This window comes from Oncorhynchus mykiss, chromosome 12 (assembly GCF_057628025.1).
Source record: "Oncorhynchus mykiss isolate SJ-2025 chromosome 12, ASM5762802v1, whole genome shotgun sequence".
Classification (NCBI taxonomy): domain Eukaryota; kingdom Metazoa; phylum Chordata; class Actinopteri; order Salmoniformes; family Salmonidae; genus Oncorhynchus; species Oncorhynchus mykiss.
In genome coordinates, this window is record NC_143033.1 from 57,344,813 (window position 1) to 57,371,741 (window position 26,929).

Genomic DNA, 26,929 nt, shown 5'->3' on the forward strand with positions numbered 1-26,929 from the left:
TCACCTGTCTGACTACCATGTTCAAACTCCATGGCTCCAGCTATAGCCCTCAACCAATCCATGGTCCAAGGATGGTCTTCCGAATACAGCACAGGCCAACAACCGGCCATCTGTAGTTGATCACCTACCTCCTGAAGCACAATCTGAGTGCTGGACACTGGTTGAGTCATGACTGAACAGAACCACGAGAGAGTAACCTGGGCCTGAGTTGGCACTTTCCATCGGAAAGTCAGTACGACCCACTGGGTTTCATGTCACCCAGCATCACCCAAGGTAAAGTCCTGCTACAGCAACTGTAGATGAATAACAGAAAGTGAGATGACCCAATCCCCACCCCCAGAGAGCACTATACATCAGGCCTGGCTGGACTGAGTGTGAAAGTGAGCAGCTGCCTGATGCTATAGAGCCCCACAGTGGAGGTGTCATAATACCCATAAATCCTAGCGGTCAAATAGGGAAATGGTTCCAATAGTTCACCATTCATTTTTCTCATAGGGGATTTTAGAAACCCTGAAACCTGGGGTGGGCAATTCCAATCCGAGGGCCTGTTTGGTGTCACAGTTTTTACCCCAGCCCCAGCTAACACACCTGACTCCAATAATCACCTAATCATGATCTTCAGTTCAGAATGCAATTTGATTAATCAGCTGTGTTTGCTAGGGATGGAGAAAACGTGTGACACCAATCAGGCCCTCAAGGACTGAAGTTGCCCACCCCTGCCTTAAAGGGCTATGTTTCGTGTAGGTTTACCCTGGCGTGACGTTTTGATTACAATGTAAATCTCTCTCGGACAAGTTGACTTATCAATATATCCGACTCTATTTACTCTGATTGGAAAATGCTAATTAGCATCAAAGTAGACATCATGCAAAACTACAAATCCCTGCAAGCTCCTGCAAGTCATCTTTAGCTGACACCTTTGCTAATAGTTAGTGTCAATTGAGAACTTGCACAAGACAGTTCACAGAGTTGTTCATTTAAAGAAATGCAACCAATTTATTCATTCCTACACTTAGCTAAGATAGTTCATCCAGAGATTCTTACCTTTCCCTCGATTCGGCAGTCTCGTCCAGATCATTATGGCATTTACAGTTCTTTATGATAGCCACATTAGCAGCTAATTTGCGTTTCGTTTTTGGTGGGGGTAAATACAGGCGAATATATTGATAAGTCACACTGTCCTTGAGAGATTTGCACTGCAGGGTAAACCTACACATGTTTCTAAAATCCCCTGTGGGAAAAACTGTGAAAAAACAATTGGAACCATTTCCCTGTTTGACTGCTAAGTTTTATGGGTATTATGACTCACACTATGGTACTCTATAGCCCCAGTGAACATTCCACAGAGTCCCTTTCCAGAGTTGCATTTGTTCCGTGATGCGTCAGAGCAAGCTTATTGGTCAGTGGCATACCTCAGGATGGAAACCCAGCAGCCACAAGTCCAGGTCTCCTTTATCATGGCTCGCTCAAGAGTAGCTCCTAAACATCCTATCCATTCCTTGCCATGGACTGTGCGCTGCCCTTACAAGTGCCCAGCTGGCCAAACTGTTACAGACCGAGATCACCTTATCTGTGGACAGGACAGTTCGGTGGTCAGACTCCACTACAGTGTTGACTTGGGTGCACTCAGAGTCCTGTCGATACAGTCTTTGTTGCCAACCGTGTAACTGCAACCCTGGACCACACATCACCTCAGGACTGGAGGTATGTCGACACACAGAACAACCCAGCAGATGACATCACCAAAGGAGTCTGGCTGAGTTGTCTACTCCGCACAGGTGGAATCATGGCTCTCCATCCCTTCACCTACCCCCTGATTAGTGGCCAAAGACTTCCTCTGTAGCACCACATCAGCAACTATCAGAGTTGAGGAAACCACTGTTCTGTGGACTCACCCAAGCCCCCAGGAAGCTGTGTCTCCTCTGCCTGACGCCACTCACTTCAGTACCTAGAAGGAACTGACTGATTTCCCTACCAGCCATGGAGGATGAAGATGGAAATTGCAATTCTTAGGAGAGAAATATGTTGCCATATTTGGAGGTTGGCTGTGGTCAAATTGCCCCTACCCTAACCAACAGTCACCTTATCACCATCCCCACTCAATCAAGACCGCCTAGCTCTGCCAGCCAGCACACACAATAATTATACCACCAGCTACAAGTAGGCTACTACAGAAATTATTGGCTTAGTCTTCTTCAATTACATTCGCCTCCACACTTCGACGCAGACTCAAAGTTTGGACAAGCTCACCAGATGCCCAGGAGTCGACGGCCCTGTCGACCTCCCAGTGAGTGTGGTGTTACGCCTTTTGGAGTACTTGTGACTGTCTGTTTTTATTTGTTTGCATCTCATCCGTGCTTTCCTTATTGCTGGATTGCTGGCTCTGTTAGATTTGTAGCCAGCTAGCTGTGGTGGTAACATATGTGCCAAAACGTTGATCTGGAGGTCTAGCTGGTAGCAAGTGCGGGAGGAGAGAGAGAGAAAGGTGTGTCCATCCCTCATTATAAAGGGAGCCAAACAGGTGTGCCCATTCAGGTACTCCAAGGCAACCTAACGTGATTTGGGCTCACACACAAAGGGGCTGGTTAATAGCATGAGATTGACACATCCTATACAAATCACATTTGCCACATATGACATGGGGACATAGTGGTTTTGGGGACTCAGAGTGTAAAACAAAACATGAAAATAGCTTGGTTTCGATTCAATTGGCAACAGATTTTCATCCAAATATTCTAAAATCTGTATAAAGAAAATATAATTTCCCCACTATTGGTGTGCTTCCACCAAACTGACTTGTTGTGGATAAAAATCAGTGCGTGATGACGTAATACACACACAATGTACTTTTTCGCTTAAGTTTTCATGTACTGAATAAAAATCTAAAGTTCAATGTGTTTACATCGCATTTTCAACTCTACTGATAACTCTACTGTTTTGTTACAAAGATTGCTGCATTAAATAGCAAATGTGCCAAAAACAGCTCGCCGATACAGTGTGGGTAGGCTAGTCTACATGATGAGATTACTATGGATGAGAGCGAGAATATATGTCAAACGGCAGTCAATCGTCGATCATCAAATCACCAGAATCGAACCGTCGATATTTATTGGAAAGGAGCATCAAGATCACCATGCACTTTCACCACCCTGTGAAGTTGATAAATTATTTCATCTGTAGCCTACTAAACTGCATGGTTTCCCGAGTCGTAGTGGGAGGACCACACACCATATCATGGCGTGACACCAAGTTTACTTCGATATGATGATTACTATATCAATATTTGCGCATAAAGGTGTTTGCGCCGCCATTTCTCGCATAATTAATTTTACGGTCACAAACAAATCACACCTGTCGAACGAACAAATAATCTGTCAGCATTTATAACTACCGTTTCCATCACTGCTGTCATGACTTGTTTTTTATACGGTTTGACTAAAAACAGTGACTGGAAACATGGTTAGTGAGAACATATTTAGATGGAAATAAAAGAGACCAGACCATTGACTATTTAGGAGAAACACTTTGGTATGAACCATGTCCCTTACCCGGCTGTGAATATCCCATCCGATTCACTGCAGGAGTACTTCATTTTCTGGGGTTTAGCCTAACACTTTTACACCATGAGGTGATGTGGGTGTTCTATCTTCTACCCGAAATGGGCACATACTCACAGATACGCAAACAGGATGTTAGGAGTCAGATTGGGACGAGGAGGAAGGGTAGGAAGGGGTGCCAACCAATGCGTCAAATCTTCGCATTATTCCAAATTACACTGACCTTTTTGCTCCCTTTCCTCCTGTTCTATCTAATCTCCTTGTTAGGCTCTACTGGTTCTGGTAATTGGCCTCATAAGCCTCTAGGGCTAGATATAAACCCAACCCAATAAGAATGAACTTTAACCACTCAATCTTAAATTAATCTATTTGCCACATACTGTGTCACCTGAATGATTATTCTGTGGGTACAGGAACAAAGGGGTGTAGAACATTCTTATCATGAATGAACGAGGGAAACATGAAGGGAATTAAGTATTTTGTATAAAATGTATTTGATTCTGTCACTCAGCTGCAAGTGGTGGGCACACATTGGTTGAATCACTGTTGTTTCCATGTACTTGACCAACATGGCATTACATTATTACATTACAAATTACATGTTGAAGTACCAGACAGGAGACGCCTCTCAAACATACTTACCCAGTGCATCTGGGTCTGTACAAGCTTTGTACTTCAAAGAAAATCGCTGAGCTGGCCCTGCGCCCGGCCCGCCACAGGAGTCACTGGTGCACAATGAGACAAGGATATCCCTACTGTCCAAACCCTCCCTAACCCGGATGACGCTAGGCCAATTGTGCGTCACCCCACGGAGCGCGAACCCAGAGTCTCTGGTGGCACAGCTGGCGCTGCAGTACAGCGCCCTTAACCACTGCGCCACTCGAGAGTCAAATCATAATAGATTTTAGATTTTAGATTCCTCAAAGTAGCCACCCTTTGCCTTGATGACAGCTTTGCACACTCTTGGCATTCTCTCAACCAGCTACACCTGGAATGCTTTTCCTTCACTCTGCTGTCCATCTCATCCCAAACCATCTCAATTGGGTTGAGGTCAGGTGATTGTGGAGGCCAGGTCATCTGATGCAGCACTCCATCACTCTGCTTCTTGGTCAAATAGCCCTTACACAGCCTGGAGGTGTGTTTTGGGTCATTGTCCTGTTGAAAAATAAATGATAGTAACACTAAGCGCAAACCAGATGGGATGGCGGAACACAGCAGATGGCTGTGGTAGCCATGCTGGTTAAGAGTGCCTTGAACTCTAAATAAATCACAGACAGTGTCACCAGCAAAGCACACCCACACCATCACACCTCCTCCTCCATGCTTCATGGAGGGAACCACACATGCGGAGATCATCCATTCACCTACTCTGTGTCTCACAAAGACACAGCGTTTGGAACCATAAATCTCAAATTTGGACTCATCAGACCAAAGGACAGATTTCCACCGTTATAATGTCAATTTCTCGTTTCTTGGCCCAAGCAAGTCTCTTCTTCTAATTGGTGTCCTTTAGTAGTGGTTTCTTTGCAGCAATTCGACCATGAATGTAAGGGGTGCGTATCTGGTGGCAGGGAAGTCAGACGCAGGAGAGCAGAACTTGATGATAGCCGGAGCAGTTTAATAGTAAAACCAATAGCATAAGAAATACAAAGTATGGGCACAATAACCAAACGCGCACCAGTCAAACAAAATGTGCACAAGCACTTACAATAAACAATACAACACAAAGACATGGGGCGGAACAGAGGGTTAAATACACAACACCTAATGAGGGAAATGAGAACCAGGTGTGTGGGAAAACGAGACAAAAAAAAAAAAAATTGATCGGCGATGGCTAGAAGACAGGCGACGTCGACCGCCGAACACCGCCCGCACAAGTAGAGGCATCGACTTCGGCAGAAGTTGTGACAATGAAGGCCTGATTTACGTCGTCTCCTCTGAACAGTTAATGTTGAGATCTGTCGTTTACTTGAACTCCGTGAGGCATTTATTTGGGATGCATTTTCTGAGGCTGGTAACTCTAATCAACTTATCCTCTCCCGCGAGGTAACTCTGGGTCTTCCTTTCCTTTTGGGGTTCTCATGAGAGCCAGTTTCATCATAGTGCTTGATGGTTTTTGTGACTGCACTGGAGAAACTTTCAAAGTTCTTGACATTTTCTGGATTGACTGACCTTCATGTCTTAAAGTAATGATGGACTGTCGTTTCTCTTTGCTTATTTTAGGTGTTCTTGCCATAATATGGACTTGGTCTTTTACCAAATAGGGCTATCTTCTGTATACCAACCCCACCTTGTCACAACACAACTGATTGGCTCAAATGCATTTAGAAGGAACAAAATTAACTTTTAACAAGGCACACCTGTTAATTGAAATGCATTTCATGAAACTGGTTGAGAGAATGCCAAGAGTGTGCAAAGCTGTCATTGAGACAAAGGGTGGCTTCTTTGAAGAATCTCAAATATAAAATATATTTTGATTTGTTTGACACTTTTTTGATTACTACTTGAGTCAGTAAAAACTAAAACCAGTTAGTGGACCACTGCCCAGGGCAGGCCAACAGTTACAGCAACACACAGCAAAGTGTCATCCTCGCTAATGTCTGGCTGGAATTCTATGTCATCCATTACAGGATGATGATGCCATCACAATCTCACCCAGCCTGTATTAAACAGCCCTTTACACATGCCCTTAATATACTCTACTCATGAGAACTTCTGGATCATTATTCCATTGAACCTTTATTTGACAGCAACGACAGGGTTTGTCCTACTGAGAGATCATCTCTTTCTGAGGAGAGACCTGGAGCTGTAATGAGAGACATTACAGCTCCCTTTTCCTCCAGCACTGGGTTGATGTGATGAGGCACTTCCTTGGTTGGCTGTTCTCTACACTGTGTCACATTTATCACAAGGATGGATACTGATGTTTTGACACCTTGTGCATTCCCTCAGCAGGAAGGCAGAGATCACCAACTCAGAGAGCATCACAGTCTCACAGTCTCCTTGGGTTAGAAGACAGTATATAGCAAACATTGAATATCTGTTGATACACCATTAAGGGTTAATTTGTAAAATGATTCATACACACACATTGCCAGGACATCTCCACATCCCACAAGTCACTTCTTTCCTCAATCTTTTCAAATCCCCAATATAAATAGCAGGCAACCTTTATAAATGACTAGGAGTGGTGGGTGGTTGTTGTAGTTCCACAGAGAAAATTGATTTAAAAGCGTGGTTTCCATGGTGTGCCAGCAATCACCCTCGCCTTCTATCTCCCCATGTCTTTCCTGTTTCTTTTCACCAGGTAGAGATGGCAGGCGGACCATCCCTGCTCCTCTATCAATGTCTTTAAAATGAGTCCCCAGAAACCTGGCATTGACTAAATAATGACACTGCACAGACAGCATCCTATCCCATCATGGCCGCTGTTTACAGCCTCTCTCCATATTCAAGCTAGTATCTATCAGTGAGGGGGCTTTGCTGAAATAGCGGATGATACACTTTCTATGCAGGAGGCCTATATATATTGTCTTATACTGCCATTGTCTTCAAGAAAATTGCTTGTCATCTCACAGTGCTGATTGGCAATATAATTATGTGGCACAGCATGCCGCTTGAGATAGTGTGAGTGAGGCAATGGCATAACAATCCTCTGAGAATCACTCTGGGGCTATACAACACATTGATGAGAGATTCCATGACAGTAAGAAAGTTGTAACACAGTGAGAAAGAGAGGGAGTCTAAGCTAAACTTTATCTAATCTAATTTAATAGCTAGAACACAATAGCATTATTTGAGGAATGACTGCAATTTGCATGCCCCATATTCACTTAAACACATGGCACCCATTAAAAGGTATCCTATCCCATAAAACGTTTTTCCAGTTAATGTATTCCTGCAAGGACTTACAGTGCACTGCACACCAGAGATGCTTAGCTATTTTGTGTAAAGTTCCATATTACATCTCAAAAACATTTGGAAATCATGCTTTCTTTCCAATCTTGGCAAATAAAGAAAAATTGCATTATTACAAGCAGGCCAGCTTGGCTAGAGTAAATAATTGATTTCCATCTGTGACAAAGCCCAGAGATCCCATGGAGGCACTTATGCTTTTGTTCTGTTACAACCTGAATTTAAATGGATTCAATTTAGATTTGGTGTCACTGGCCTACACACAATAACCCATAATGTCAATGTGGAATGACGTTTTAGACATTTTTACTAATTAATAAAAAATGCAAAGCTGAAATGTCTTGAGTCAATAAGTATTCGACCCCTTATGTTATGGAAAGCCTAAATAAGTTCAGCAGAAAACATTTGCTTAACAATTGACATAATAAGTTACAAGTACTCACTCTGTGTGCAATGATAGTGTTTAACATGATTTTTGAATGACTACCTCATCTCTGTACCACATACATACAGTTGTACATACATACAGTAAGGTCTCTTAGTCGAGCAGTGAGTTTTAAACACAAATTATTTTTTATTTTTTTATTTCACCTTTATTTAACCAGGTAGGCCAGTTGAGAACAAGTTCTCATTTACAACTGTGACCTGGCCAAGAAAAGCAAAGCAGTGCGACACAAACAACACAGAGTTACACATGGAATAAACAAACATACAGTCAGTAACACAATAGAAAAGTCTATATGTAGTGTGTGCAAATGAGGCAAGATAAGGGAGGTTCTCAAAAACAAGGGAGGTTTTCCAATGCTTTGCAAAGGAGGGCACCTATTGATAGATGGGTGAAAATAAAACGAAGCAGACATTGAATATCCAGTTGAGCATGGTGAAATTACACTTTGGGTGGTGTCACGAATCCCGTTTCCTGAGTCTGTTTTTTGCCTATGTTCTTCCTGGAGAGTTTTTCCGGCGTCCTGGAACGCACCCTGTCTGGTTGCCGGGCAATGTAGCCAGTTGGGGTTTCTGATTACCCGCACCTGTATCCCATCAGCTATCTGCACACCTGGTCCTGATCATCATCTCTCCTCTTTATAAGCCCGGACCTGACATCCATTCCCTGCCGGATCGTTAGCCATGAACAGTATGTTGTGCCAGAGTATCAGCCTCAAGTTGGATAGAAGTTGTTTTGTTGTTTGTTACGTATTGCTTGCCTTGAACTTACCTCTGTTTGTTCTGTCTTCAGTTACTCACCCGGATCATTTACCCCATTCCCGCCTGGTCGTCAGAAGATTCCGCTTCCCCATTGGATCCACCTATTTACTCCCATCAACTCATCACCGCTACCCGCTACACCACCTGGATATATCTACCCATTCACTTGTAAATAAATACTCACCTTTTTCCTACTCTCCTTGTCCTGGTCTGCTTCTGGGTTCGACTTTGAAGAATCGTGACAGGTGGCATATCAATACACCCAGACACGACAAAGACACAAGGGTTCGGCCTCCTGGGTGGCGCAGTGGTTAAGGGCGCTGCACTGCAGCGCCAGCTGTGCCATCAGAGTCCCTGGGTCCACGCCCAGGCTCTGTCGTAACCGGCCGTGACCGGGAGGTCCGTGGGGCGACGCTAGCGTCGTCCGGGTTAGGGAGGGCTTGGTCGGAAGGGATGTCCTTGTCTCATCGCGCACCAGCAACTCCTGTGGCAGGCCGGGCGCAGTGCGCGCTAACCAAGGTTGCCAGGTGCACGGTGTAGGATGCACGCTGTGTTAAGAAGCAGGTTGGGTTGTGTATCGGAGGACGCATGACATTCAACCTTTGTCTCTCCCGAGCCCGTACGGGAGTTGTAGCGATACAACAATTGGATACCATGAAATTGGGGAGAAAAAGGGGTAACAAAAAAAAAAAAAAAAAGACACAAGGGTCCTTCCTAACTCAGTCGCCAGAGAGGAAGGAAACCGCTCATTGATTTCACCATAAGGCCAATGGTTACTTTAAAACAGTTACGGTATTTAATAATGGCTGTGATAGGAGAAAACTGAGGATGGATCAACAACATTGTAGTTACTCCAAAATACTTATTTAAATGACAGAGTGAAAAGAAAGCCTGTACAGAATAAAAATATTCCCAAAACATGCATCCTGTTTGCAAAGTAAAACTGTTTGTAAAGTAAAACTGCAAAAAATGTGGCAAAGAAATGTACTTTTTCCTGAATACAAAGCGTTACGTTTCGGGAACATCCAACACATTGAGTCCCACTCTCCATATTTTCATGGTGGTGGCTGCATCATGTTATGGTATTTTTTTTATTTTTAATTTCACCTTTATTTAACCAGGTAGGCAAGTTGAGAACAAGTTCTCATTTACAATTGCGACCTGGCCAAGATAAAGCAAAGCAGTTCGACACATATAACGACATAGAGTTACACATGGAGAAAAACAAACAGGCAGTCAATAATACAGTATAAACAAGTCTATATACGATGTGAGCAAATGAGGTGAGATAAGGGAGATAAAGGCAAAAAAAGGCCATGGTGGCAAAGTAAATTCAATATAGCAAGTAAAACACTGGAATGGTAGGTTTGCAGTGGAAGAATGTGCAGAGTAGAAATAAAAATAATGGGGTGCAAAGGAGCAAAATAAATAAATAAAATAAATACAGTAGGGAAAGAGGTAGTTGTTTGGGCTAAATTATAGGTGGGCTATGTACATGTGCAGTAATCTGTGAGCTGCTGACAGTTGGTGCTTAAAGTTAGTGAGGGAGATAAGTGTTTCCAGTTTCAGAGATTTTTGTAGTTCGTTCCAGTCATTGGCAGCAGAGAACTGGAAGGAGAGGCGGCCAAAGAAAGAATTGGTTTTGGGGGTGACCAGAGAGATATACCTGCTGGAGCGCGTGCTACAGGTGGGTGATGCTATGTTGACCAACGAGCTGAGATAAAGGGGGACTTTACCTAGCAGGGTCTTGTAGATGACAGGGAGCCAGTGGGTTTGGCGACGAGTATGAAGCGAGGGCCAGCCAACGAGAGCATACAGGTCGCAATGGTGGGTAGTATATGGGGCTTTGGTGACAAAACGGATTGCACTGTGATAGACTGCATCCGATGTGTTGAGTAGGGTATTGGAGGCTATTTTGTAAATGACATCGCCGAAGTCGAGGATTGGTAGGATGGTCAGTTTTACAAGGGTATGTTTGGCAGCATGAGTGAAGGATGCTTTGTTGCGAAATAGGAAGCCAATTCTATATTTAACTTTGGATTGGAGATGTCTGATGTGGGTCTGGAAGGAGAGTTTACAGTCTAACCAGACACCTAGGTATTTGTAGTTGTCCACGTATTCTAAGTCAGAGCCGTCCAGAGTAGTGATGTTGGACAGGCGGGCAAGTGCAGACAGTGATCGGTTGAAGAGCATGCATTTAGTTCTACTTGTATTTAAGAGCAATTGGAGGCCACGGAAGGAGAGTTGTATGGCATTGAAGCTTGCCTGGAGGGTTGTTAACACAGTGTCCAAAGAAGGTATGCTTGTCATCCGCAATGACTAGGAAGTGTTTTAGGACAAAAATAAATGGAATAGAGCTGAGCTAAGCACAGGCAACAATCCTAGAGGAAAACTTGCTTCAGTCTGCTTTCCAACTGGGAGACAAATTCACCTTTCAGCAGGGTGAAAACCTAAAATACAAGGCCAAATATACACTGGAGTTGCTTACCAAGATGACATTGAATGTTCCTGAGTGACTTAGTTACAGTTTTGACTTAAATTGTCTTGAAAAGGGCTGTCTAGCAATTGTGAAGACAGACACTGGGAGATGAGAAGCTTGTACAGGGAGTGAGCATTTAATAAAAAACGGACAAGAAACAAAGAAGGACAGCATCTGGATAGGGGAAAACACAACATCAATAATGCTGACACAGAGATCAAACTGAGGAACAGACAGATATAGGAGGGACAATCAACAAAGTAATGGAGTCCAGGTGAGTCAAAAGACGTGCTGGTGCGCATAACGATGGTGACAGGTGTGCGTGATGATGGGCAGCCTAGCACCCTCAAGCGCTAGGGAGGGGGAGAAGGAGCAGGCGTGACAGCAATGGTCAACAACCAACTTGACAGAGCTTGAAGAATTTTACTTACAGCTGTAATCGCTGCCAACGTTGATTCTAACGTGTTGACTCTAATGTTGACTCTAACGTTGATTCTAACGTGTGAATAGTTATGTAAATGAGATATTTCTGTATTTCATTTCCAATAAATTAGCAACATTATTAAAACATGTTTTCACTTTGTTATTATGGGGTATTGTGTGTATATATTTTGAATCCATTTTGAATTCAGGTTGCATGAATACTTTCTGAAGGCACTGTTCCTCAGCAGGACTTCACCTCCATCCCCAAATCTGGCCCAGTCATCTGGATAAGGAGCAACCCTCCTGGAAACACAGTCTTCTCTTTCCTCACCCCCAAGTCAGTCAGACCCTTATCTCTCAATGAAGCTGGCCTTGCTGTGTAAACCAGTGATATGCGATGATGCTGGGTAAGCACTGGCTATTATCAAAGCCATATTTAATCACAAATAAACGATGATGAATCCCAAGTTCACCATACAACAGATCACTCCAACAACCAGAGCGACATAGGCTAGAAATTGGCAAATAATGTTAGCCAAATGTAAATAGCAATGTAGCCAAGATACACAATCAATAGCCTCCAATGGCTGTATATTTCATAACATCTGTCAAATTGACACACTACTCAACTCAACTGCATCCACAGTTATAACTGATAGGTGGCACTAAAATATATGGACATATTTAATCCAAATAACTGTGACTCGTTTCAGGAAACTAGGTGCACGTCATTACTTCACAGGAGAGCTATTTGAATGTAAACGTTTTATTTTTATCAAAATGCATTTGTCACGCTCTGACCTTAGTTAGCTTTGTTTTCTTTATTATTTTGGTTAGGTCAGGGTGTGACAAGGGTGGTTGGTTTAGTCTTTGTATTGTCTAAGTGTTTTTGTCCTGTCTAGGGTTTTTGTAATTCTATGGGGTTTTAGTATGTCTAGGTATATGTAGGTCTATGGTGGCCTGAATTGTTTCCCAATCCTCGCATTGGCCGGGCTACAATGGGCATCCAGCCAGGAAGGAGGGTGCCGGCTCAGTGCTCCTGGTCTCCAGTATACCTCTTTGGACCAGGATATCCTGCGCCAGCTCTGCGTATTGTATCTCCGGTGAGTCTGCACAGCCCAGTGCATTTGCATCCAGCCAGGACGGGTTGTGTCAGCTCTACACTCCAGACCTCCAGTACGCCTCCACAGTCCAGTACGTCCTGTGCCTGCTCCCCGCACTTGCCCTGAGGTGTGTGTCACCAGCCCAGTACCACCAGTGCCGACACCACGCACCAGTTTCCAGTGCGCCTCCAGAGTCCAGTACGCCCTCTTCCTCCTCCCCACACTCGCCCTGAGGTGCGTGTCACCAGCCCAGTACCACCAGTGCCAGCACCACGCACCAGGCCTCCAGGGTCCAGTACGCCCTGTTCCTGCTCCTCGCACTCGCCCTGAGGTGCGTGTCCCCAGCCCGGTACCACCAGTGCCGGCACCACGCACCAGGCCTACCAGCCCGGGGTCTCCAGCGACGGTCCTCAGCCCGGGGTCTCCAGCGACGGTCCCCAGTTCAGAACATCCGGCGATGATCCACGCAGCGAGGGTTCCCAGTCCGGGCCCTACGGCGAGGATCCGCAGTCCAGAGCCGCCGACGATGATCCACGGGTCAGTGCTACAAGAGCGGACAAGAGGTTAGATGCCCACCCAGACCCTCCCATATAGGTATTATCATACTATCACGCTGCGCCTTGGTCTCCTCCTTATGTATTTATAAAGCCCTTTTTACATCAGTAGTTGTCACAAAGTACCCAGCCTAAAACCCCAAAGAGCAAGCAATGCCAGGCCGTTCTTCAAAATGTGCAAACGTTCATAGATGACCATCAGGGTCAAATAATAATCACAGTGGTTATATAGGGTGCAACATGTCAGCATAGGGTGACCACATTTAAAATACCCAGATGCTGGGACAACAGGATGTTTTGCGGAACATTCGAGGGACAGCGTAGCCTACCTACATAATCATTTTTGGGGGGCGTATTCTGCCTAGTGGTGCATGCGTTTGAGTTTTGGGGGGACTATTCAGCTAACCCTAACCCTAAATGAGGTGGTGTAAACAGTAACATCATACTCTGTTATTACATTGATTCAGCTTTGATCTTACTTTACTAAATGAGCACAGTGAGAAGTGGTGGCTTCTTACGCTTCACTGAACAAGCTAATTGAAGAACACCTAGCTTACTTTTTTGTACGTAGAAAAAAATGTGATAATGCAGAAACGAGAGACCCCATGTGTGGCTGTTTTGTGAAAATGTGTGAATATTTGGCCAAGGAAACATTGCTGGTTGATCTCAGCTCTCAGGGAACGTAAATCAGTTACAAAGGGAGACATAACAGAATTGAGGGAAGTACCAGCAAATATGTTTAATGAGCATGGAGAGCCTCAAGTTTGACGAAATTACCTTATATCTTTAAGTTTAATATCAATCAAATCTATTTATAAAGCCCTTTTTACATCAGCTGATGTCACAAAGTGCTGTACAGAAACCCAGCCTAAAATCCCAGACAGCAAGCACGTTGGCATGGAAAAACTTCCTAGAAAGGCCATAACCTAGAACGAAACCTATAGAAGAACCAGGCTATGAGGGGTGGCCAGTCCTCTTCTGGCTGTGCCGGGTGGAAATTATAACAGTACATGGCCAAAATGTTCAAACATTCATAGATGACCAGCAGGGTCAGATAATAATAATCACAGTTGTGGTAGAGGGTGCAACAGGTCAGCACCTAAGGTGTAAATGTCAGTTGGCTTTTAATAGTCGATCATTCCGAGTTAGAGACAGCAGGTGCGGTAGAGAGAGAGTCCAAAACAGCAGGTCCGGGACAAGGTAGCACGTCTGGGGAACAGGTCAGGGTTCCCTAGCGGCAGGCAGAACAGATGAAACTGGAGCAGCAGCACGACCAGGTGGACTGGGGACAACAAGGAGTCATCAGGCCAGTTAGTCCTGAGGCATGGCTTAGGTCCTCAAAGAGAGAGAGAACGAGAGAGAAGGAGAAAGAGAAAGAAAAAAAGAGAGAGGATTAGAGGGAGCACACTTAAATTCACACAGGACACCAGATATGTAGCGGCCGTTGGTGGAAGAAGGTGAAGACCAAGGTGCAGCGTGGTACGTGTTTGTCATTTATTTTATTTAACTGAACACTGAATAACCAAAACAACAAAATAACAACCGAAACAGCTCCTTCAGGTGTAAAACACACTAAACAGAAAATAACTACCCACAAAACCCATGTGTGCAACAGCTACCTAAGTATGGTTCTCAAGCAGAGACAACGACAGACAGCTGTCCCTGATTGAGAACCATACCAGGCCAAAAACAAAGAAATACAAAAACATAGAAAAATTAACATAGAATGCCCACCCTAGTCACAATCTAGCCTAACCAAAATAGAGAATAAAAAGCTTCTCTATGGCCAGGGCGTGACAAGATAAGACAGGAGAAGTACTCTAGACTGACCCTAGCCCCCCGACACAAACTATTGCAGCATAAATACTGGAGGCTAATAATGCTATTTACTTACTTTTGTAGCTCTTCATCAGAAACACACTTTTTGTAAGTAGTTAGTCCCAACCTCTCCAAGTTTAGATGGAATTTATAAGGAATGGATTTGAGAAATGTGATTGGTTGACGATAGGTCTGTGGCATTGATCTACGTCTCATCTTGCACTGTGCAGAATATCAGATCTCAACAACGAGTGTTTAAAATCACCAGTACCACCAGTACCACCATATCATTATGATATATTTATTTTCATAAGCACAACGTCATTGCAAGACATAAATCCACCAAATCCACTCCCTTTTCCCAGGGATAAGTAACTGCGAGAAACTGGTAAATTATAGTCAATTATTTATATGAACAGCAGGACGTCAAATGGAACTGTTAAATTATATGTAATGTCTAAATCTGGCTTCTCTACGGCCTCTGCATGATGGACCAACACTCAGGGTGGCGACAGACAGCCCATCTCAGTATGGAGCGCAGTTCACAATGCATGTAGACCTATCATCTCATCATGGTAACTTTTTTTCATGTGACAGGTAGGCCTATATTGGCTGCAGAATAGCCTAAGAATAGTAACCTAAAGACCGAATGCGCGTCTAATTTACCCATCACCATCTGGATTTCAGGGATCGCCATGTTTTTTAACTGTAAAGATTATAATGTTTTTAAATTGCAGCTGCAGAGTTTTAAAACAACCTATCACTCGAATATCATTGCTTAACGAGAAACCCTCAAAAGGTTTTACAGATGCATCATCGAGAACACTGGTTGCATCGCTGCCAGGTACAGTGGGGCAAAAAAGTAGAGATCTGGAGACATTTTTTGGCCCACTGTACGGCAACTGCTCGGCCTCCGACCGCAAGGCACTACAGAAGATAGTGTGTACAGCCCAGTACATCATTGGGGCCAAGCTTCCTGCCATCCTGGACCTCTATACCAGCTGGTGTCAGAGGAAGGCCCTAAAAAATGTCAAAGACTCCAGCCACGCTAGTCATAGACTGTTCTCTCTACTACCGCACGGCAAGCGGTACCAGAGCGCCAAGTCTAGATCCAAGAGGCTTCTAAACAGCTTCTACCCCCCAGCCATAAGACTCCTGAAGATCTAATCAAATGGCGACCTAGACTATTTGCACTGCACCCCCCCTTACGCTGCTCCTCTGTTATTATCTATGCATAGCAACTTTAATAACTCTACCTACATGTACATATTACCTCTATTGCCTCAACTAACCAGTGCCCCTACACATCGACTCTGTACCGGTACCCCTGTATATAGCCACGCTGTTGATATTTTACTGCTGCTCCTTAATTATTTGTTACTTATATTTTTTTTATGTATTTTTCTTAAAACTGCATTGTTGGTTAAGGGCTTGTAAGTAAGCATTTCACTGCAAGGTCTACTCCTGTTGTATTCGGCAAATGTGACAAATAACATTTGATTTGATTTGAATGACCAGGCCTAGGCTAATCCCCAGTGGACAGCCAGTGAAAAATGTAACAGCTGCATAGTGTGGATCCCAGCCTATGGAATAAAAGTTTGAGTTCCTCCCTTCTAAACTCCCCCATGGTATTGTTCTCCATACTGACAAAAACAAGTTTAATAATTACAAATCTTCTTCAGGCTCGGGTCTATTTTTCTCCACTTCCTAGCTGACTGATGTGCCCAAAGTAACCGGCCTGTTACTCAGGCCCAGAAGCCAGGATATGCATATAAGTGGTACCATTTGATAGAAAACACTTTGAAGTTTGTAGAAATGTTAAAATAATGTATGAGACTATAACACAATTGATATGGTAGCCAAAAATCCAAAGTAAAACCAACTCGGAAAAAAACTATTGAGCCCATGCTCTTTCAACGGAAAGCTATGCAATTCCAGCTCCAAGATTGCAATTCCTATGCCTTCCACTAGATGTCAACAGTCTTTGTTCTAGGTTTCAGGCTTGTTTCTTCCCAAACGAGGAAGTTTTGGTACAGGGAGTCAGAGTTGGAAATCAGCCTGGTGGCACTTGCTAATTTAGCTTTTCTATTGAACATACTTCTTTCCGTATGAAAAATAATAGTTTAATGACATTTTAGGGTACCTGAGGTTTGAATAGAAACATATTTTGACCTGTTTAAACATAGCGGGAACTTTTTGGATTCCTTTCTCTGCAAGTTGAAAGAGTGGATTACTCAAATCGATGGCGCCAACTAAACAGACTTTTTGGGATATAAAGAAGGATTTTATCTAACAAAACGATCATGCATGTTGTAGCTGGGACCCTTGGGATTGGAAATTAGAGGAAGATTTTCAAAAAGTAAGTGAATATTTAAATCACTATTTTTGATTTTACGAAGCCTGTGCTGGTTGAAAAAGATCTCGATGTGAGGCGCCGTCCTTAAACAATCGCATGGCATGCTTTTGCGGTAAAACCTATTGTAAATCGGACAATGCAGTTAGATTAACAAGAATTTAAGCTTTAAAACGATATAAGACACTTGTATGTACCTAGATGTTTAATATCCATCATTTTTACGATTATTTATTTGAATTACGCGCCTGTCACATTCATCGTATAGAGGAGACCAAAGCGCAGCGTGATATGAATACATTCTTATTTAATGAAAACGAAGAACACTTTAACAAACTATACAAAACAACAAAACAAACGTGAAGCTATATATAACGAGTGCTGACATGCAACTAACCATAGACAATAACCCACGAAATACCCAAGGAATATGGCTACCTAAATATGGTCCCCAATCAGAGACAACGATAAACAGCTGCCTCTGATTGATTGAGAACCAATCTAGGCAACCATAGACATAAAAACACCTAGACTAGAAAACCCCATAAACATACAAAAATCCTAGACAGGACAAACACACTGTTACCACCCTCGTCACACCCTGACCTAACCAAAATAATTAAGAAAACAAAGATATCTATGGTCAGGGCGTGACAGTGCCCTCCAATTTCACCGGAAGTTGTCTGCAGGTGTCCCGCTGACGGGACGCCAAGCCCTAATTAAGAAGACCATTAGTGTTTTTTTTATTTCTCAATCTAATTAGGCATGATTTTTAAAAATTGCATAGGCCTAACTGACACATGCTCAAAATTGTGCACCTTTGACAGACTTCAACATCTGCAAATTATTGAGATATCAAAAAAGTCACCAACAAAAACGTTAACAATAGGCCTATAGCAAATGCAGCATATGGAATTACATTTTCACATGCAAATAGCACTTTTTGTTAGTGCTCAAAGCATGTAAATTTATTTTTCAACTCAAAGCTGTGAGTCCTCCAAGACAACAAAATCATGAACAGCAGAGTAGGCTAATTAGCCCTTCGTTTTGGGGTTATGCTCAGCTAAAACAATTTGGTAATCTATATTTCCAAGTCCTATTCTTGAAGATCAAGGTGTATTAAATTAACTGGAATGACTGGAAATCTGACAGACTCTGTGTTTAATGTAAAGATATAGCCTAATCGTATAATTATCTGTAGTATAAAGCAATAGGCTAGAAGAAGCCTACATAACCAACCCATAAAGTAAAATGCAGCATCCATTTATGTCCAGCTATGTATATTCTAACATTGATTTATCCTGCAATAGATGGAAAAAATATTCTAATGCCTGTTAAGCAGGTTGATGTTTATTGGGATGAGTCTTGTCCTTGAGGCAGAATTGAGAGATTTCACAAGATGGGCCAGCTGTAAATAAAAAAATGGCTATATTGTCAAAATATATGAAAACATTGACCTATCAATGTGCTTGATTGGTAGGTTACACTATATTTAGGTACCTCAGAAGACTGCCTGAGACACCTTTGCTATTTGTCTCTGTACTCAATAAATAGTGAAACACTCTTTGTGATGGTGTTCTTTGTTCAAATGTCTATGCATGAAACATACATTATGGAAAACATGTCTCACACTCTCACACACATGTCTCACACAGAATAATTCATGGATTGACATGTTTTTGGCACAGTTGTCTTTTAGAAGGTTAGTAGGAAAGTTATTTATATATATGTCGTGTCTTTACTATCATTAAATGAAGACATTTTATCAAAGATTCTCTGTAATTAGTATTACGCGATTAAACTGATTAATCATGTAACTGTAATTAACGAGGAAGTCGGGGCACCAAGGAAAATATTCAGATTACAAAGTTATAATTTCCTAATATAACCTTTCAGATATTTTATATCTGATCAATTAGTCTTCGAATTAATGAATTATTTACTTTACCTCACGTTAGTCTCATTCCAAACGTCGTAAATTGTTGGTTATCTGCACGAACCCAGTCTTCACTATGAGTCATCCATACATCAATTGTCTTAAATCATTGATTTACTAAAAAATTAATTCACAGAAATGCATAAACAAACAGTAGATAGTAACAAGTAAATGATAACGGAGTTTCCCCAGTGGGATAAACCGGTATCGCGGCTTGGTGGACAAAAAGGGAAGTGTGGGGTCAACTGAGATGAAACACTACAAAGTTGATAATTATAACAATTTAAATGCTAATCCTTTGCACATGAACGCTCACTGATTCGGGAACAATTGCAATCAATATATATAATTACGCTCAGTGTGTCGTCGGGATCTTTGTTGAAAAGTTCGTTTCTGTTGGAGAGTTTTCGTCCTCTCTCTCTCTCTCTCTCTCCCTCTCTCTCTCTCTCTCTCTCTCTCTCTCTCTCTCTCTCTCTCTCTCTCTCTCTGTCATGGTTAGAGTGGATTGTTTTAATTTAATTAATTAATTTTGTTATAGAATGGATGTTTCGGCGGTTGTCATTCTTCTTATATATATATATATATATATATATATATATATATATATATATATAAAACCTTTTTAACTAGGCAAGTCAGTTAAGAACAAATTCTTATTTACAATGACGGCCTAGGAACAGTAATATACTCACATTCACTGAACATTTAGTATTTGAAACTCAAACAATGCTTTTTCTATAATCCTACAGGCTCTTTATAATTTTCCATACTTTATATTCCAATGCATCCAATGGTATGGTATTGGGCAGATGGTTATCTTATTGCAGAGCAGATTGTTTTGCAAGGTACAGCATGCTATATGTGTAGGCTATGCCATATGTTTTGGCTAATATGCATATGCAGCTGTCGTTTTTAAACCTCCATTATTGCATACATGACACATATCTTTCTATCTACATGCTTTTATTTGGGTTTCTATGAAAATAATATGATTGAATGTTTCTTTAAGCCAGCAGCGTGTTACTTGAAATGAGACAATCATCCCGAATTCACTGACTTAAAGATAGCTAATGAAACACTAGCTTCCTGAGCAAGCATATTGATGTTTTTAGTATTTTTTTGTTTTTATTTTACCTTTATTGTCACGCCCTGACCTTAGGGCGTATTTGGTTTGGTCAGGGTGTGATTTGGGGTGGGCATTCTATGTTTTGTTTTCTATGATTTTGTGTTTCTATGTTTTGGCCGAGTATGGTTCTGAATTGATTGGGAACCATACTTAGGTAGCCCTTTTTCCCTCCTTTCGTTGTGGGTAGTTAACTTTGTTTGTGGCACTAATGCCCTGTAAGCTTCACGGTTGTTTTTTCATTTGTTGTTTTGTTGGTGACATTTTGAAATAAAAAGGAAAATGTACGCTCACCACGCTGCACCTTGGTCTTCTTCTAGCAACGGTCATGACAGAACTACCCACCACCAAAGGACCAAGCAGCGTGGTAAAGAGGACTCCTGGACATGGGAGGAGATCCTGGACGGAAAGGGACCCTGGACGCAGGCCGGGGAGTATCGCCGTCCGAGGGAGGAGATGGGGGCAGTTAAGGCAGAGTGGCGGCTATATGAGGAGGCAAGTCAGTGAAGCAGGCATGAGAGGCAGCCCCCAAAATGTTTTGGAGGAGGCACACGGGGAGATTGGCTGAGTCGAAGTTTAGACCTGAGCCAACTCCCCGTGCTTACCATGGGGAGCATGTGACTGGTCAGGCACCGTGTTATGGGGTGATACGCACGGTGTCTCGAGTGAGCATTCACAGGCCGGTGTGCTCTGTGCCAGCGTCCCACATTTGCCGGGTGGAAGTGGGCATCCAGCCAGAACAGGTTGTGCCAGCTCTGCGCTCGAGACCGCCAGTGCGCCTTCACGGCCCAGTGTATCCGATGCCCGCCCCATGCACCAGGCCTCATTTGTGTCTCTCCAGCCCGGTGAGTCCTGTGCCTTCTTCAAGGACCAGGCCTCCTGTGTGTCTCCCCAGCCTGGTGAGCCCAGGAAGAAGCCTCCAGTGATGATCCATGGCACGAATTCTCCAGTAATGATCCATGGCACGAAGCCTCCAGTGATGATCCATGGCACGAAGCCTCCAGTGATGATCCATGGCAAGAAGCCTTCAGTGATGATCCATGGCAAGAAGCCTCCAGTGATGATCTTTGGCACAAAGCCTCCGGCGACGGCCTCCAGTCCGGAGCCCCCAGCGACGGCCTCCGGGGCCCGCAGAGAGGGTGCCCAGTCCGGGGCCCGCAGCAACGGTCGTGACATTTATTTAACTAGGCAAGTCAGTTAAGAACAAATTCTTATTTTCAATGACGGCCTAGGAACTGCCTTGTTCAGGGGCAGAACAAAATATTTTTACCTTGTCAGCTCGGGGATTTGATATTGCAACCTTTTGGTTACTAGTCCAACGCTCTACCCACTAGCCTAGCCGCCCATTAGCTGGCTAGGCTAGTCAACTGTAACATTGACTCTCTTCATATGATCAAGACCATATGATCAAGACCATACCGCATATGTCAAGTGCACTCAAACAGATATGTATCTTATTTCAGTCTGTGAGCTGATATTTGTTCCTCTTAACACACTGACAGCAGATCAGAGGCTGTGATTACATCTTAGAAGCAAGCCATTGGTTGCCTTCATCATGAGGGGTAATTATGGGAGCTCTGATTGGTTTAGCAGTTTGCAAATTTGCCTGAGCAGACAGTGTTGAAATTGACTTTTTCTGAAAAAGAATTGCAAGAATTGAATATGCCCACAAATTTTACAGCAAAAAAATAGCAAAAATCAGCTCCTCCCTCCACATATATTGATCAACTTTTTGGTGTGGGCCCTTTCTATGTTGATAGCTAAAAATGAGAGCGCCCCTTCAGCTAGGATGGAGTCTGTCACTCTTCAGCAGGACAGGCTTGGTCCTGTTTGTGGGTAAGTCCCAGAAAGAGTGCCAATTATCAAAAATGTTTATATTTTGGGAGGGGCAGAAAAAAGTTTTCAACCAGCGATTGAGTTGACTGGGAGGGGGTCAGGGACAATTACTGGAGCTCATCACTCCCCCTAACTGGGAGGGGGCCAGAGATTGCCGACACATTTTATTACATAAATTACATGCTGCTCTTGGTGACCTCTGACTGTTTCATCCTAACATTATTGGTGCCAATGTGAATAACAGTATCCCCTATACTCTCTGCAGTTGCCAGCACCATCTTCAGATTAGCCCCTACGTCGGTAGCTCTGCCCCCTGGTAAACAATTTATGATCGCTGGATGATTTTTTAAAGTCTAATATGACGGGTAATGGAGTCCAAAATGATTAGGGTCTTACATCTTTCAGAGCTAATGGTGAGAGGCTTCTGCGGCTCAGACCCCGTAACTGGTGGAGGAAAGATCTGAGAAGGCTTAGGCTCTGACTCCCCTGGTGGAGGAAAGATCTGAGAAGGCTTAGGCTCTGACTCCCCTGGTGGAGGAAAGATCTGAGAAGGCTTAGGCTCTGACTCCCCTGGTGGAGGAAAGATCTGAGAAGGCTTAGGCTCTGACTCCCCTGGTGGAGGAAAGATCTGAGAAGGCTTAGGCTCTGACTCCCCGGTTGAAAGATGAGTGACACAGGTTGAGCATGCCTACAGCATGAGAAAATTGTCTGGCAGCGGAGACTACTAACCTGTACTTACTGGTGGCACAGATGCTGTTTTATATTTTCCTACACTTCATTTGTCCTTGCCTAATTTAATCGGCAACTGTACAACTGCAATAAAAAAAAGCATAATGTTACTGGTGGAGGTCCTGCAGATCCGTGTCCACGTAAAGCGTCCAAAATAAAAAATGATTAATCGGTAGTGATGTTTCAGACAAGTGGACTGCCCAGTACTTACTGTTCGCCTACGCGACAGCTAGCAGTGAGGGAGATGATGGTTGCCTTGCCTATCATGATTAAAGTCAGGGCGTAACGTTATTCCAACTTGGAAAATTGTTTGAGGCGCAATATAGTAGTGTTCATTTGTCAGGTTGTTTTTTCTCGATAACTTTGTTCAGTTCAAGGGATGAAAGCACCAAATTATGTAGACACGTCCAAATGTGCACAGTTTACCCCAGGCAACACCCACACAACATGTTTGGCAATATGCATGCGCAAAAAAATGTAATCGACTGAAGTTACTTCAAGCTAGGCAAAGCAGTGACAGTGACACCAAAGCAGTGACAGTGACACCAAAGCAGTGACAGTGACACCTTGTCCGTTAAAAGTCACTGGAGTCAGGAAAGGCAGCATGCGTCAAGGATTTTAATGGTTTTGAATGGACGTAAAGAAAGGTATGAATTTCCTGGCACCTTCCCTCAGGTTTTGATGCAGTTTTAGCACATTTAGAGATTTTTTTGCATAAAACCACCAGAATCATTGAGAATTTTTATAGAATTACATTTTTTATTTGGCTTTTCATAACAGTTTTTTTATCCGATTATCACAGGTTAAGTATTGCCTACCCTGCATACTCAGACTGCACGTCACTGGTGTAAACTCACATCAGCACATGTTGACCACTGCTCAGTTTATGTAGCCAACAGCAAAAAAACAATGAACCTGCTCACTCTCTGTCCAAACACAGAGCTGTCTTGCAGCAGGTTATCATATAAAGCACCTGGTCGCCAGTTCCAGGAGTGGTAGAAGCCTGGTAAGATCATGGGTGTACTCTCTGGATTACACTACTGTATTTTTTTTTCCTGTTTCAGGGGAAAGAGCAGTGCATTCCTTTGATGTGAAAGTAAGTTGCGCCTGTAACCATGAGGGGAAAAATATTTCCCCTTTCCGTAGCCCCCACTCCCGGGATGTTAGTGAGTACTGTGGATGCCAGCTGCTGTGAAATAGGACAGAAAGTAGTTGATCAGCAAGCTAGAGAGCCGACAGCGACAGTATATCTCGGCAGGAGCTCTGTGAAGGCCCATACAGGTTTTGGATTCATAAACTTCTGATTCAAAGATGTCTCACTAACTCACTCTCTCTTCCTCACCCCAACCTTCTCGCTCTTTTTTCTCTTTCTCTCTCTCTTTCTCTCTCTTTCTGTTCTCTGATTTTTGCTTTCAGTCATCTCATTCTCTCAGACTCACACCTTAGGGAGCCTGGAAAACCTTTTTCCAAAACAATGACTCTGGGGAGGTATTTTTCCAGATGCTGTCACAGACTATTCCCCTGTGACCATACATAGAACATATTGACCTTTTACGTCATTCAATAGTAACTCCCAATAGAGACAAACACTGCAAAATAATAGGTTAATTCTAGGTTAGGGCCAATTCAGTTAAATTTCTCTAATGAATAGGAGAAAAGTCAACTAATCCTTGTCAATCTGCTTAGATTTTGTTTTCTCATGTATTGTGTTCGTTGCAACTCTCCTCAGCTCATCTGGTCCATGTTAAGTTATGCAGAATCAAATATTCAGCCAGGAATGTGTTTGAGACATCACTCAGAGAGTTAGGGCTTCTTAATCACACTGATGGAGAGATAATATAATCAAATAAACGTAGTTCACTAAATCAACCATGGCTCATTATCACTGTCAGGATTGATGGCGGGAAGAACTTTTCTCTCATCAAAATTATGAATAGAATAAGTGCCAACACAGTATGAGGATGTAATGGAGATTAACTTTACAATAGCAGTGTGAACAGAATGCTCACAAGCCAGGGCAGGAAAATCACCCCAGCAACGTTAACCGAAAGATCGAGGGAGAGAGCGGGAGAATGAGAGAGGGGGTAGAGAGCGAGAGAGTGGGGCGTTAATGGCAGGAACTATGTGATTTGTCAGCCAGTGAGGAAAGTCTCGAAGGAGAATTAAGCTTTGGTGCTTATGTAAGCCGCCTCCACAAGCACGGAGAATTTATGTAACAGGAAGGGAGAATGCACCTTCTCACAGAGAGAGCTCAGCGGGAGAGGAGGGAAATGTCTGGCACAGCGCCTACCACAGCTTCCTGCTTTCTACTCCCCTCCTCCTACAACTAGCACCTGCCGTTAGTCCAGTTACTGTACTGAACCTAAAGCGTGTAGTGCCTCTGCCCTTGGTGAGGCCAGACCTGGTCAGTGTGTTGACTGCTGTCTCTCTCTTTCTCCCTCTCTCTCTCTCTCAGCTCCCTTTCCCATTGTCGTGTGTTTCCATCGGTAGGCCTACACTGTTTCCATGACAACAGCTTCATCCTGAGAAGCAGCTCTCTCTCCTGCATCTCCATGGATGGAGGCTATATTGTCTCCTTGGGGATGATAAGGGACAAACTCATGCATTGGTGTAAGCTAACCACAGACTCATGTCATTGGTGTAAGCTAACCACAAACTCATGTCATTGGTGTAAGCTAACCACAGACTCATGTCATTGGTGTAAGCTAACCACAGACTCTTGTCATTGGTGTAAGCTAACCACAGACTCATGTCATTTGTGTAAGCTAACCACAGACTCATGTCACTGGTGTAAGCTAACCGCAGACTCATGTCACTGGTGTAAACTAACCACAGACTCATGTCATTGGTGTAAGCTAACCACAGACTCATGTAATTTGTGTAAGCTAACCACAGACTCATGTCACTGGTGTAAGCTAACCGCAGACTCATGTCACTGGTGTAAACTAACCACAGACTCATGTCATTGGTGTAAGCTAACCGCAGACTCATGTCACTGGTGTAAACTAACCACAGACTCATGTCATTGGTGTAAGCTAACCGCAGACTCATGTCATTGGTGTAGCAGTCTGATGTCAACAGTAATGGGGGGTGATGGCCACTGGAAAAATATGTCTAAGTTGATTTGTCTCCACAGTGAAAAGAACAGTGAGATGGGGACAAACAACACATTCATTGCAAGGACCAATAGTGATGTCATTGTCATATGATATGATACTGCTACAACATCACAAAACCTTTGATTGTTGTTTAACTCGTTTGACCCTCAAATGGTCAGAGAATAAACCGTTTCCTCAAGAGGCAGTATCGTGTTAATCCGGTTGAGTATCTCAGACAGGGGACAGGGGGGGATCACTCTGTCTCAACCATGGTGATTAATGCTCCCTAGATGGAGTGCTTACTAATGTGGGATCTAAGGGTGGAGGGTGACTGACGGTGCGTAGGAAGTGGGGAACATCGCCTTGCTCTGTTGAGCACAGCTGCGACACGTCAAGTGCATTCCGCTCCGAGGAGATGGAGAGAAAAATAAGGGCAAGAAAGGGGGGCACCGATTTGTGCACTGATGTGAGATGTGCCTATAATCTCTGAACAAACCCTCTGGGCTTTTATGTTCAAACCTTAGGAATCTGTGTGTGTAGGTGTGTGTGCGTGTATGTGTGCGTTCTGCATAATTCTCAAAGTTCCATGCACTATATGCACTTCAATTTCCATCCATTCCAGGCTGCCGCTCTCCCTTCCTTTGCCATTTTCATGAAACCACTCACAACACTCAGTGACAAAATCAAAATCCGAGTGACTCAGTACAAAGTTGCAGCATGGCCATCACAGTGTGTAGAGTACAATACTAATAGTATGTCTGTATTCCTCATTATGTCAGCTTTGTGTCAGATCTAACGG

At 43.3% G+C, this 26,929-nt stretch overlaps 1 long non-coding RNA gene across 1 annotated transcript; it reads left to right on the forward strand.

Annotated features, from left to right (window-relative positions):
* Positions 1–8,047: 8,047 nt before the first annotated feature.
* On the forward strand, positions 8,048–8,872 carry LOC149979227 (uncharacterized). Its single transcript, XR_016484764.1, has 2 exons — positions 8,048–8,607; positions 8,710–8,872. It is a non-coding gene; the product is annotated as an uncharacterized LOC149979227 (long non-coding RNA).
* Positions 8,873–26,929: the final 18,057 nt, after the last annotated feature.